The sequence below is a fragment of the Pseudophryne corroboree genome, chromosome 6 (assembly GCF_028390025.1).
Source record: "Pseudophryne corroboree isolate aPseCor3 chromosome 6, aPseCor3.hap2, whole genome shotgun sequence".
NCBI classification, from domain to species: domain Eukaryota; kingdom Metazoa; phylum Chordata; class Amphibia; order Anura; family Myobatrachidae; genus Pseudophryne; species Pseudophryne corroboree.
The window spans coordinates 752,172,618-752,186,962 of NC_086449.1; the positions used below are offsets into that span (position 1 = coordinate 752,172,618).

Sequence of the window (14,345 nt, forward strand, 5' to 3'; positions counted from 1 at the left end):
TCTTATAGTGTGCCCATGTCTCCTGCGGATCCCGTCTATACCCCATGGTCCTTTTGGAGTCCCCAGCATCCTCTACGGACTAGGAGAAAAGGATTTACCAGTAGGTATTAAAATCCTATTTTTTAAACTAACAAATAATTTTTAAAGGTCACTAATGATCCATCCAACTTGTTAAGCACATTACTATTAATATCAGCTTTCAATATATCCAATCCTGTAGTCTTGCAGGCACCAATTTCCTTTTTTACCGTGTCAATATCTATTTCTCTTACGTCCTAGAGGATGCTGGGGTCCACAATAGTACCATAGGATATAGACGGGTCCACCAGGAGCCATTGGCAATAAGAGTTTGAGAGTGTGGGCTGGCTCCTCCCTCTGTGCCCCTCCTACCAGACTCAGTTTAGAAAATGTGCCCGGAGGAGCCGGTCACAGCTAGGGGAGCTCTCCAGAGCTTCTCTAGTAAAACTTTGTTTTAGGGTTTTTTTATTTTACAGGGAGGCTGCTGGCAACAGGCAATTGGCCCAGTTCTGTCGCCTCAGGACCCCCCATTATATGCTCCCAAACACGTGTTCTTGCGCCGGTTATGCAAGATGACACGGATACCGATTCTGACACTGCAGACGGTGATGGGGATATCTTTGGGGGGGCGCATCTCTTGCACAAGTGCAGTTAATGGTAGAGGCTATTAGAGATGTGTTGAATATTTCTGATAAAACACCTAGCAGGTTGAGGAGGCTCCCTTCACTGATAAAGGAGCCTCGTTAACCTTCCCTGCGTCAAAGGAATTAAATGCTTTATTTGAAAAAGCATGGGTTAATCCTGCAAAATATTCCAGATCCCTAGGAGGGTCCAGGTGGCTTTTCCTTTCCCGGTGGAGGATAGGACAGAGTGGGGAAACCCATCCGGTGTTGAAGCTGGCTGACCGTAAACTTGATAATACACTCAGATCAGTGTGCACGGCTTCAGGGGCAATGTAAAGTCCCATTATTGCCAGTGCATGTATTGCCAGGTCTATAGTAAAGGGGTCAGACACGTTACTTGAGGATTTGGATAAAATGGACAAAAATGATGTTGAATTGTTTTTGCGTCACCTTCAGGGTTTGGTTAGGATTGACTGAATCCATGAAAGACCTGGGTTCCATGGCTGCAGAAATCTCTTCCATGTCGGTCTCAGCTCGTCGTGGACTGTGGCTACGTCAGTGGTCTGCCGACACGGAATCCAGGTATGTGGTTCTCCACGTCTGCAGCGGGTAAGTTACCCTTTCTTCCCTCAGCTACGCCTGCTCCGAAGAAACCTTTTTTCTTCAACTGCATCACAGCCCTGTGAGGCTGCCAAGCCAGAGAAGCCTGGCCATCCAACGCCTTCTTTCGGGGTAGGTAGGCCCAAGTCCAAGAAACCGACTGCTGCAGGTTTCCAGGACCAGGCGCCTGTTTCAGGTGCACCGAGGGCCTCCGCATGACAGTGGACTGCACGCCCCGGTGGTGGGGCCGGTGGGAGCGCAGCTCAGACATTTCAGTCATGTCTGGGTGTCGTCCAGCCTGGATCTCTGTGTGCAATGTCCCAGGGGTACAGGCTGGAATTTCATCTCGCTCCTCACCGATTTTTCAAAATCAGGCTGGCCTGCTCTGCTGGCAGGCAAGACTGTCCTGCAAGAGACAGTCCAGAAGTTGGTGGAGTCACAGGTACTTGTGCCTTTTCCACCTTATTTGTATAACGAGGGTTACTATTCGAACCTTTTCGTGGTACCGCAACCGGATGGTTCGGTCAGACCCATTTGAACCTGGAATCACTGAACCCCTTCCTGAGGGAGTTCCTGGTGTCTCTACGGACGGTGATATCAGCTCTGGATGAGAGTGAATTCCTGGTATTCCTGGATATCAAGGATGCGTACCTCCTCATTCCAATGTGGCTGCCACATCAGGCTTATCTCTGATTCGAACTCTGGGACAGTCATTGCCTATTCCAGGCTTTGCCATTTGGCCTCTACACAACACCAAGGGTGTTCACCAAGGTGATGGCAGAGGTGCTGGTTCTCCTCCGCAAGCAGGGGGTGAACATGATTCCGCATCTGGACGATATACTGTCACGGGTATCGTCCAAGGTGACGCTGTTGCAGACCTTTGTTCTCGCGATCTGCCTACTCGGAGTCCGTGGTGGGATTCTGATTCTTTCATAAATCACATTTGGAACCAACAGGAGGTTGTCCTTTCGTGGACTGACCCTCGACACGGACATGCAGAGGGTATATCTTCTAAATTGGTGATACATTCAATGGTCCGGGATGTCCTGTAACCAGCCCGGGTGTCAGTTCATCAATGCTTTCACCTCCTGGGAAAGATGGTGGCCTCTTACGAGGCAGTCCAGTATGGTAGGCTTCATACTTGGGCCTTCCACCTGGTTTTCCTGGACACGTGGTCCGGATCTCATCTACGCATGCAACAAAGAACACATCTGTCGCCAAGGGCCAGGATTTCGCTCCTCTGGTGGCTCCAATTACCTCACCTTCTGGAGGGCCACAGGTTTGGGATCCAGGACTGGATCCTTCTGACCACAGATGCAAGCCTCCAAGGCTGAGATGCTGTCACCTCAGGGGAAACCTTCCTGGGAAGGTGGTCTAGTCTGGAAGCCGAACTACCACTCAGCATTCTGGAACTATGATCCGTATACAATGGTCTTCTTTGGCGGCCCATATTATAAGAAATCGGGCCATTCAAGTGTACTCGGACAATGTAATGACTGTCTTACATAAACCGACAGGGCAGAATGAAGAGCAGAACTGCAATGTTAGAGGTGTTAGCAATCTTCCTTCCAGGAGTCAACTGGGAAGCAGACTTCCTCAGCAGACAAGTTCTTCATCCAGGGGAGTGGGGTTTCCATCTGGAGATGTTCAGGGAAATAACAGACCTTTGGGTTTTCCCAAAACTGACATGATGGCCTCTCGTCTCAACAAGAAGCTTCAACGCTTTTGTTCCAGGTCGAGGGACCCACAAGGATGCCCGGGTGTCTCTGTGGGTGTTCCAGTCGGTGTATCCTACACTTCCACTCCTTCCAAGGGTTCTAAAAGCTCATAAGGAGAACGAAAGTTCAAATGTTCCTCATTGCTCCAAACTGACCAAGATGGCTTGGTACGCGGACCTTCTGACTGTATTGCAAGAAGAGTCAAGGCCTCTTCCTCTTCGTGAGGACCTGCTGCAGCAGGGGCCATTCGCCTTACCGCGGCTACGTTTGACGGCACGGAGGTTGAACGCCTTATACTAACTCGGAAAGCCTTTCAAACACGGTTATTCCTACCCTGATACAGGCTAGGAAAGGAGTAACGTCTAAACATTACCATCGTATTTGGAAATCAACTGGGACGGTTTCTGCTCTTCCTGCAAGCAGATGTGGATATGGGCCTGAGTTTGGGGATCTGTACAGGTCAAGATTTCGGCCCTATCCATTTTCTTCAAAACGATTGGCTGTTCTCCCTGAGGTTCAGACCTTTTTGAAGGGAGTTCTGCACATCCAACCTCCCTTTGTACTGTCTGCAACGCCTTGGGACCTTAACGTGGTGTTGCAGTTCCTCCAATCGGACTGTTTAAACCTCTACAGGAGGTTGAGGTCATATTTCTTACAAGGAAGGCTGTCACGTTGTTGACCTTAGATTCTGCTAGACGTGTGTCGGAGTTGGGGGTTTCGTCCTTTAAGAGCCCTTACGTAATCTTCAATGAAGATAGAGCTGGAGCTCTGGACACGTCAACATTTTTTCTGCTATGGGTTGCGTCGGCATTTCATACCAACCTATTGTGGTGCCAGTTGCTACTGACTCTTCAATTTCATCAAAGTCCTTGAATGTTATTAAGGCTTTGAAAATCTATGTGAAGAGGACTGCTCGTCCTAGATAATCGGACTCTCTGTTTGTCCTGTGTGATCCCAAGAAAAATGTGGGTGGTCCTGCTTCTAAGCAGACGATCTGTCGCTGGATCAGGTTCACTATCCAGCACGCATATTCTACGGCAAGATTGCCGTGTCCTACGTCTGTTAAGTACCACTCTACTCCTAAGGTGGGGTCTTCCTGGGCAGCTGCCTGGGGTGTCTCGACATTACAACTTTGCCGAGCAGCAACTTGGTCTGGGTCGATCACGTTTGCAAAGTTCTACAAGTTCGATACTTTGGCCTCTGATGATCTGAAGTTCAGTCAATCAGTTCTGCAGGAGCCTCTGCGCCCTCCCTCCCGTTCTGGGAGCTTTGGTACATCCCCATGGTACTAATGTGGATCCCAGCATCCTCTAGGACGTAAGAGAAAATAGGATTTTGGTTACCTACCGTTAAATCCTTTTCTCGTAGTCCGTAGAGGATGCTGGGCTCCAGCCCAGCGCTTCGTTTTTCTGCAATAGTTATCTGGTTCAGTACAACTTTGGGGTAAATTTACTAAGCTCCCGATTTTGACCGAGATGCCGTTTTTTCATCAAAGTGTCATCTCGGGAATTTACTAAACTCAAATCATGGCAGTGATGAGGGCATTCGTAATATTTTGAAGTCCTAGGAAAAAAATCACGAATGAATACACCATCGGTCAAAACGCGGCTGTTTAAGTATGAATCTCGGTCATTTACTAAGAAGTGCAAAGCCAAAAAAAAACCAAACACTGCCGTGAAAAATTACAACTCGTAAAAAAGTGCTAAAAAAAAACAGACCTTTATTTTTTATTCGTGATAAGATAGGCATGCACGGATCCATGAGATCCGTGCATGTATATCAGTGGGAAGGGGTGGGAAAGTGCTTATTTTTTCAAAAAAAATTGCGTGGGGTCCCCCCTCCTAAGCATAACCAGCCTCGGGCTCTTTGAGCCGATCCTGGTTGCAGAAATATGGGGGAAAAATTGACAGGGGTTCCCCCATATTTAAGCAACCAGCATCGGGCTCTGCGCCTGGTCCTGGTTCCAAAAATACGGGGGACAAAAAGAGTAGGGGTCCCCCGTATTTTTAAAACCAGCACCGGGCTCCACTAGCTGGACAGATAATGCCACAGCCGGGGGTCACTTTTATATAGTGCCCTGCGGCCGTGGCATCAAAAATCCAACTAGTCACCCCTGGCCGGGGTACCCTGGGGGAGTGGGGACCCCTTCAATCAAGGGGTCCCCCCCCCCAGCCACCCAAGGGCCAGGGGTGAAGCCCGAGGCTGTCCCCCCCCATCCAATGGGCTGCGGATGGGGGGGCTGATAGCCTTTGTTGTCAAAGAAAAGATATTGTTTTTAGTAGCAGTACTACAAGTCCCAGCAAGCCTCCCCCGCATGCTGGTACTTGGAGAACCACAAGTACCAGCATGCGGCGGAAAAACGGGCCCGCTGGTACCTGTAGTACTACTACTAAAAAAATACCCAAAAAAAGACAAGACACACACACCGTGAAAGTATAATTTTATTACATACATACACACATACATACATACTTACCTTAAGTTCCCATGCAGGTCGGTCCTCTTCTCCAGTAGAATCCAAGGGGTACCTGTTGAAGAAATTATACTCACGAGATCCAGGGGTCCAGGCTCCTCGGGAAATCCAGGGGTAATCCACGTACTTGAAAAAAATAACAAAACGGTGTCCCGACCACGAACTGAAAGGGGACCCATGTTTGCACATGGGTCACCTTTCCACGAATGCCAGAAACCCACTTTGACTTCTGTCTAAGTGGGTTTCTTCAGCCAATCAGGGAGCGCCACGTTGTAGCACTCTCCTGATCAGCTGTGTGCTCCTGTCCTCACTGACAGGCAGCACACGGCAGTGTTACAATGTAGCGCCTATGCGCTACATTGTAACCAATGCTGGGAACTTTCTGCTCAGCGGTGACGTCACTTTAGGTCAACCGCAGGGCAGAAAGTTCCCATCATTGGTTACAATGTAGCGCATAGGCGCTACATTGTAACACTGCCGTGTGCTGCCTGTCAGTGAGGACAGGAGCACACAGCTGATCAGGAGAGTGCTACAACGTGGCGCTCCCTGATTGGCTGAAGAAACCCACTTAGACAGAAGTCAAAGTGGGTTTCTGGCATTCGTGGAAAGGTGACCCATGTGCAAACATGGGTCCCCTTTCAGTTCGTGGTCGGGACACCGTTTTGTTATTTTTTTCAAGTACGTGGATTACCCCTGGATTTCCCGAGGAGCCTGGACCCCTGGATCTCGTGAGTATAATTTCTTCAACAGGTACCCCTTGGATTCTACTGGAGAAGAGGACCGACCTGCGTGGGAACTTAAGGTAAGTATGTATGTATGTGTGTATGTATGTAATAAAATTATACTTTCACGGTGTGTGTGTCTTGTCTTTTTTTGGGTATTTTTTTAGTAGTAGTACTACAGGTACCAGCGGGCCCGTTTTTCCGTCGCATGCTGGTACTTGTGGTTCTCCAAGTACCAGCATGCGGGGGAGGCTTGCTGGGCCCTTGTAGTACTGCTACTAAAAACAATATCTTTTCTTTTACAACAAAGGCTATCAGCCTCCCCATCCGCAGCCCATTGGATGGGGGGGGACAGCCTCGGGCTTCACCCCTGGCCCTTGGGTGGCTGGGGGGGGGGACCCCTTGATTGAAGGGGTCCCCACTCCCCCAGGGTACCCCGGCCAGGGGTGACTAGATGGATTTTTGATGCCACGGCCGCAGGGCACTATATAAAAGTGACCCCCGGCTGTGGCATTATCTGTCCAGCTAGTGGAGCCCGGTGCTGGTTTTAAAAATACGAGGGACCCCTACTCTTTTTGTCCCCCGTATTTTTGGAACCAGGACCAGGCGCAGAGCCCGATGCTGGTTGCTTAAATATGGGGGAACCCCTGTCATTTTTTTTCCCATATTTCGGCAACCAGGATCGGCTCAAAGAGCCCGAGGCTGGTTATGCTTAGGAGGGGGGACCCCACGCAATTTTTTTTTTTAATTTTACAGTGTTTAATTTAAAAAAAAAAAAAAATAGAACCCCAGCACGGATCACACAGATCCGGCCGAGATTAATTGTAAAAAAGTCGGCAGTGTTTTGCTAATCACTGCCGTAAAAAACACAAAAAAAACACGAATGACATCGACATCGGAAGAAAAGAAAAACCCGAATACGACAGCTTAGTAAATCCATCGTAACAAATTCAAAAAGTTGCAGTTTTACACTTTCGATGTCATTCGTGATTGAACTTTGACCTGAAACGGGAAAATACGAATCTTAGTAAATTTACCCCTTTGTTTTAGTTGTCTACTGCATTGTTACTTGGTAAGTAATGTTTCAGCTGTTGCTGAAGTTTCAAGCTAGTTAGCTTGATATGCCTTGTATGTGTGAGCTGGTATGAATCTCGTCACTATCTGTGTACAATCCTCTCGAAGATGTCTGTCTCCTCTGGCACAGTTTCTAGACTCAGTTTCTAGACTCAGTTTGAGTCTGGTAGGAGGGGCATAGAGGGAGGAGCCAGCCCACACTCTCAAACTCTTAAAGTGCCAATGGCTCCTGGTGGACCCGTCTATACCCCATGGTACTAATGTGGACCCCAGCATCCTCTATGGACTACGAGAAAAGGATTTACCGGTAGGTAACCAAAATCATATTTTTAACCTGTTGTATCACCAGTACCATAAGGTCGAAACTGCATTGGTTTAGAATTTGACACCTCTGCCGACTAAGGGGGTCATTCAGAGTTGTTCGCTCGCAAGCTGCTTTTAGCAGCTTTGCACACGCTAAGCCGCCGCCTACTGGGAGTGAATCTTAGCTTATCAAAATTGCGAACGAAAGATTAGCAGAATTGCGAATAGACACTTCTTAGCAGTTTCTGAGTAGCTCCAGACTTACTCGGCATCTGCGATCAGTTCAGTCAGTTTCGTTCCTGGTTTGACGTCACAAACACACCCAGCGTTCGCCCAGACACTCCTCCGTTTCTCCAGCCACTCCCGCGTTTTTCCCAGAAACGGTAGCGTTTTTTCGCACACACCCATAAAATGGCCAGTTTCCGCCCAGAAACACTCACTTCCTGTCAATCACATTACGATCACCAGAACGAAGAAAAAACCTTGTAATGCCGTGAGTAAAATACCTAACTGCATAGCAAATTTACTTGGCGCAGTCGCACTGCGGACATTGCGCATGCGCATTAGCGACTAATCGCTCCGTTGCGAGAAAAAAATAACGAGCGAACAACTCGGAATGACCCCCTAAACTCTTTGTTGTTGTGTATGCTGATTTTTTTTATACGGAAGCCCTGTGCAAGCTTCCTTGTGATATTGAGAAAGAGTCAGACCATGCACCTCTAACTCTATTAATCTCTTACGTAACCTCAGTAAATCAGTGTTCCTTGGCAGGTATGTCTATCAAAAGCAAGTTGGTCAGTAGCGCTGAATAGAATTTTAGATACTTCTTTGTTAATAAAATATTTAGTCTAACGTTTACCTGTGATATCACTGACATCCAAATCCATCACATATAAGGTCATACTCAAACAAATTAATACATACAAAAAGACAATATTTAAAAAAAGTGTTAAGTTAAAAATGTTAGTGGTGCTGTTCCATATCCAAAAGTGAAATATATAGAAAAAAACCAAAAAGAAGCCGCACAAACACTTCAGTATCCAATGTTGCAGGTGCAAGGTGTAGGAATTTCCCCTGGGGCTTCAGCGGAGACAAAACCAGCAAACTGGTTGCTTAATTACACTCCTGTTTTACTTTTACTTCTACTGTGAGTGAAAAAGGCAGTAAAGGAGCATGATAGCACATCCAATTATAAAGTAATTGCCTCATAGATACTTATCGGGTCATCCCAACAGCTGTTTCGATCCTTCATCAGAAGACAGCTATATAAAGTGACAGTACAGCGCTGCTGAGTAAGCAGCTTAATCCATAAAGTGCTAAACATACTGTCCTGAAGCCATTTTATATATTGAGGGGGACATAGGTTATGATTCCGCACTGGCCTTCAATAGATTCTAGGTACAAACAATAGTGAAAAAAACAGAAGTGGACAATAAGTGTAAGTATTAAATATTTACTATAAGTCCATATGGCGGTGCGCTCCGAGTAAAAAAACTTAGAGACACAAAAAAGGTGGGGGGGGGGAGAGAAGAGAAAGTTGACTCTTGTTTGGGCGCACTCTTAGAAACATTAAATACAAACTGATTAGATAATGTATTTAAAACTTAGCTTTTATTTATGCTCATAAAAATTTTTTTGCAACTGGCGACCTGATTGATGCGAACTAACAAGACGAACTCACGGACAAAAGTATGAATATGATAAAATGTTCTGATCCACCTGCACTGCGATGGTTGCATAAGGAAAGTAGCTACATACAATGCTGCTTCCGTCTGCCTTGGATTAGTACAAACTAATGGGCCCTAAAGACTCGGCGATGTGCCGCCGAGCTGCCCGACCGCCGATACGGCAGACGGGCGACCCGGCGGCGGGGGGGGGGGGGGCAGTGATGGGGGGAGTGAAGTTTTTCCACACCTTCCGTCACTCGGCTCCGTAGACGTGCAGGCATCGTTCATCGCTGGTGCCTCCACACTGACAGATATGAACGTTATCTCGTTCAATAATGAACAAGATCGTTCATATCTTGCAGTGTTGTTGCCCAGTGTGTAGGGCGCATAAGTTTGTGTTAATAAGACCCTAAATTGGGTTGATCAGTGAGAGGGAGAACCCATTCACTTGATTATTGACGCTGATATTGCCTGTTGTTACAACACAAATATGGCACTTGTATCTATATTATTGGTTGACACTTGTACCTTAATAAGTTGGATATGTATTATATCCTAAAGTTAGGAAACAGGTAATAAGTGGGGATCCTGGTGTTAGTGTTTTTGTCAGAGGAGTCAGCCTTCCTACTTCACTGGGTATTCCCTGGAGGTCACCCATCCAGGTACTGACCCAGCCTGCCTCCGTTTGGCTTCCAAGATCGGATGAGATTGGGCATAGGCGTGGGGGTATGGTAGTAGAATATGGCTGTTGCCCTGAACACTAATGAGAGTACAGCGAAGGAAGATAGGTCCCACCTAGGTTGGAATTCTAGGATGGGAGAGTGGTGAGGTTGGAGAGGGAAGAAAGTAAAAAAAATGGGGAAGAAAGGGTGGGAAGAAAGAAAGAAGAAGGAGAGAAGAAAAAAGAGGAGAAGTGGAAAAAGTAGAAAAGAGCGTGGATCTGCTGTCCACGTTAGACGGGGGCACGTGACCCCTGTTAGCGACACTTTCCCCTGAATTGTGGATGAGAGTCTACTGAAAAAAAGATGAGACAGTAATAAACTAAGGGGATGAACCGTTTTGGTCATGTGTTTTGCCCAATGGTATGCCTGGGTTGGTGTAGCACAGGTGAAAAATAGGAGCTAGTAGATCACAGTCAAATTCCGGTATGTATCAGCAAAGTAATAAATGCAAATACTAGAAAGAAAAACCATGGCACCAGGTACAATTCCTGAATACACAGACATTACCTAGCAACCTTGAGATGCTGGCACTAGCTCACACCCACTATGACGTGGTGCACATGGGCGGAAGATCCGAATACAGCTTCCGCCGGCCAGGGATTCCTTTATGACAGTCTGACGTCAGCACCGAACCACACCTATTATGACGTGGCATATGGAGCCTAGAGTCAGGGCTGTTTGCCCTGTCAACCCCACCCCTAATTGCAGCCATTGGTTGGCGGTCCTAATGGACTGGGATTTAAACACCCAGGAATTTACAAGACACAGACTGTCCGGAAGTGAACAAGCCCGTGTAACGGGTGAAATGCGTTTTCCCTGAGGAGACCTCGCTTGTCTGACTGCGGATTGGGTGATATTTATTTTCCTATATAATTAGGTTCCTGATACCCAGCGATTCTGCTTTGGATCAGACGTTTAGTATATGTTTCCCCACACCTTGTTGTTATTTTCCATAACCTGCATTGGATCAAATGTATACAACACGAGACCTCTTATCATTACAAGCTGCCTATGGTATTAATGATCGTCTCTGTCTGTATAGTGGCAGATACTATTGCACTAGCATATAACATTACCTTGATACTTTTTAACACAGACCAAGGGCAATAACATACTCAGAATAGGTATAGGTAAGTGTGGTCCTTCACGGGTTTTTTTTCTAGAATTTGCATTTATTACTTTGCTGATACATACTGAAATTTGACTGTGATCTACTAGCTCCTATTTTTCACCTGTGTTACACCAACCCAGGCATACCATTGGGCAAAACACATGACCACAACGGTTCATCCCCTTAGTTTATTACTGTCTCATCTTTTTTTCAGTGGACTCTCATCCACGATTCAGGGGAAAGTGTCCCCAACAGGGGTCACATGCCCCCGTCTAACGTGGACAGCAGATCCACGCTCTTTTCTACTTTTTCCACTTCTCCCCTTTTTTCTTCTCTCCTTCTTTCTTTCTTCCCACCCTTTCTTCCCCATTTTTTACTTCCTTCCCTCTCCAACCTCACCACTCTCCCATCCTAGAATTCCAACCTAGGTGGGACCTATCTTCCTTCGCTGTACTCTCATTAGTGTTCATGGCAACAGCCATATTCTACTACCATACCCCCACGCCTATGCCCAATCTCGACCGATCTTGGAAGACAAACGGAGGCGGGCTGGGTCAGTACCTGGATGGGCGACCTCCAGGGAATACCCAAAGTATGAAGGTTGAATCCTCTTCCCAATACACTAACAGCAAGATCACCACTTATTACCTGTTTCCTAACTTTAGGATATAATACAGATGTAGCCACCTTTATCTTGACTGTTTCTCCGCCGAGACGGGCGTCTAGCCACGCTAATGCGATAGCTGAGTTTCATCACAGGCAGGCGCGTTGAGACGATCTAGATACTCATCATGCATTACACATCTCCACCACTGTGTCGCTAATGCTCCACTAATCCAGTACTTTCGATCGTACAGTATAGCGGCGGATTGATCTACAGCTCTGGCAATACTGTAGGCGTAACGGGAGGCGGTGGAAAAAAGTATGGAGTACTGTACAGTATGTGTATGGAGACGCAACTACAGTAATTGTGTAAAAGGAAGAATGTACAGTACAATGTATAAACACCGTGCTTTTAAAATATATGAGCGTCTGAGTTCGCTAATGCATAATGGGAATGGAGGACTAGCAAATGCGAGCGTCCGAGTCCTCTAAGGCATAAACCAACAGCAATGGGGCGGGGGCCGGGCGCTGTTTGCAGTACTTTCACACATGAAATTGGAAATCTCTCATGAGGCGTCGTGGGCTAGGGGTGAAGGCTCCCACCTCCCTCGCTGGGAGTCCAGGGTTCGAGAGCTGATGTGCTTTCTTTCTTTTTTTTTTTTTTTTCTGTAATAATGCACTGTATTATTTTATTTACATTGTAAGACAGTCAATGGAAGGATGCACACAGGTTTCACATAAATCAAAGTACATCTGCAGGAGCGATTCTTTACGCTAAATGCACCTAAACAGCGGGAATGAAATGAGTGTATTCTGACGCTACCAACTGAGCAAAACAGTACTGTACAGTAGATCTTCAGCGTTTGTGTATTGCACAGGACCTGAATTTCCTCCCTGTGCAGGCCCCCAGGGGGGAAGGGCGATGGGGGTAGGGGGGAGACGATGGAAAATACTGTGCCTTTGAAATGCAATTACTGTACATGAGCGTCCGAGTACACTACGGCATACTGTAAACCAACACCAATGGGAAGGAAGTGCCAACCTTATTTTTAATGTGTTCCCGTGACATTCACTTTAAAAAAAAAAAAATTATCTCCAATACAGTACATCCAATGGAAGGATGCACACAGGTTTCACATAAATCAAAGTACATCTGCAGGAGCGATTCTTTACGCTAAATGCAACCTACAGTACAGTACGGTACTGTAAGTGAGCAAAATAGTACTACAGTGGGCGTTTGTGTATTGCACATGACCTGCATTCCCTCCCTGTCTACTGCATGATCTGTGCAGGCTCCCATGGGGGAAGGGCAACAGGCTAGCAGGAGGCGGAGGAAAACACCGTGCTTTACAAATGCGAGCGTCCGAGTCCTCTAAGGCATAAACCAACAGCAATGGGGCGGGGGCCGGGCGCTGTTTGCAGTACTTTCACACATGAAATTGGAAATCTCTCATGAGGCGTCGTGGGCTAGGGGTGAAGGCTCCCACCTCCCTCGCTGGGAGTCCAGGGTTCGAGACCTGATGTGCTTTCTTTCTTTTTTTTTTTTTTTTTCTGTAATAATGCACTGTATTATTTTATTTACATTGTAAGACAGTCAATGGAAGGATGCACACAGGTTTCACATAAATCAAAGTACATCTGCAGGAGCGATTCTTTACGCTAAATGCACCTAAACAGCGGGAATGAAATGAGTGTATTCTGACGCTACCAACTGAGCAAAACAGTACTGTACAGTAGATCTTCAGCGTTTGTGTATTGCACAGGACCTGAATTTCCTCCCTGTGCAGGCCCCCAGGGGGGAAGGGCGATGGGGGTAGGGGGGAGACGATGGAAAATACTGTGCCTTTGAAATGCAATTACATGAGCGTCCGAGTACACTACGGCATACTGTAAACCAACACCAATGGGAAGGAAGTGCCAACCTTATTTTTAATGTGTTCCCGTGACATTCACTTTAAAAAAAAAAAAATTATCTCCAATACAGTACATCCAATGGAAGGATGCACACAGGTTTCACATAAATCAAAGTACATCTGCAGGAGCGATTCTTTACGCTAAATGCAACCTACAGTACAGTACGGTACTGTAAGTGAGCAAAATAGTACTACAGTGGGCGTTTATGTATTGCACATGACCTGCATTCCCTCCCTGTCTACTGCATGATCTGTGCAGGCTCCCATGGGGGAAGGGCAACAGGCTAGCAGGAGGCGGAGGAAAACACCGTGCTTTACAAATGCGAGCGTCCGAGTCCTCTAAGGCATAAACCAACAGCAATGGGGCGGGGGCCGGGCGCTGTTTGCAGTACTTTCACACATGAAATTGGAAATCTCTCATGAGGCGTCGTGGGCTAGGGGTGAAGGCTCCCACCTCCCTCGCTGGGAGTCCAGGGTTCGAGAGCTGATGTGCTTTCTTTCTTTTTTTTTTTTTTTTCTGTAATAATGCACTGTATTATTTTATTTACATTGTAAGACAGTCAATGGAAGGATGCACACAGGTTTCACATAAATCAAAGTACATCTGCAGGAGCGATTCTTTACGCTAAATGCACCTAAACAGCGGGAATGAAATGAGTGTATTCTGACGCTACCAACTGAGCAAAACAGTACTGTACAGTAGATCTTCAGCGTTTGTGTATTGCACAGGACCTGAATTTCCTCCCTGTGCAGGCCCCCAGGGGGGAAGGGCGATGGGGGTAGGGGGGAGACGATGGA

The 14,345-nt window shown here is 46.8% G+C and overlaps 1 protein-coding gene and 1 pseudogene across 1 annotated transcript in view; one reads left to right on the forward strand and one right to left on the reverse strand.

Annotated features, from left to right (window-relative positions):
* Nucleotides 1-14,345, forward strand: part of LOC134933397 (leukotriene C4 synthase-like) — a 243,555-nt gene that overhangs the window by 65,750 nt on the left and 163,460 nt on the right. The window lies entirely within an intron of this gene.
* Nucleotides 9,820-9,938, reverse strand: LOC134937461 (5S ribosomal RNA; annotated as a pseudogene).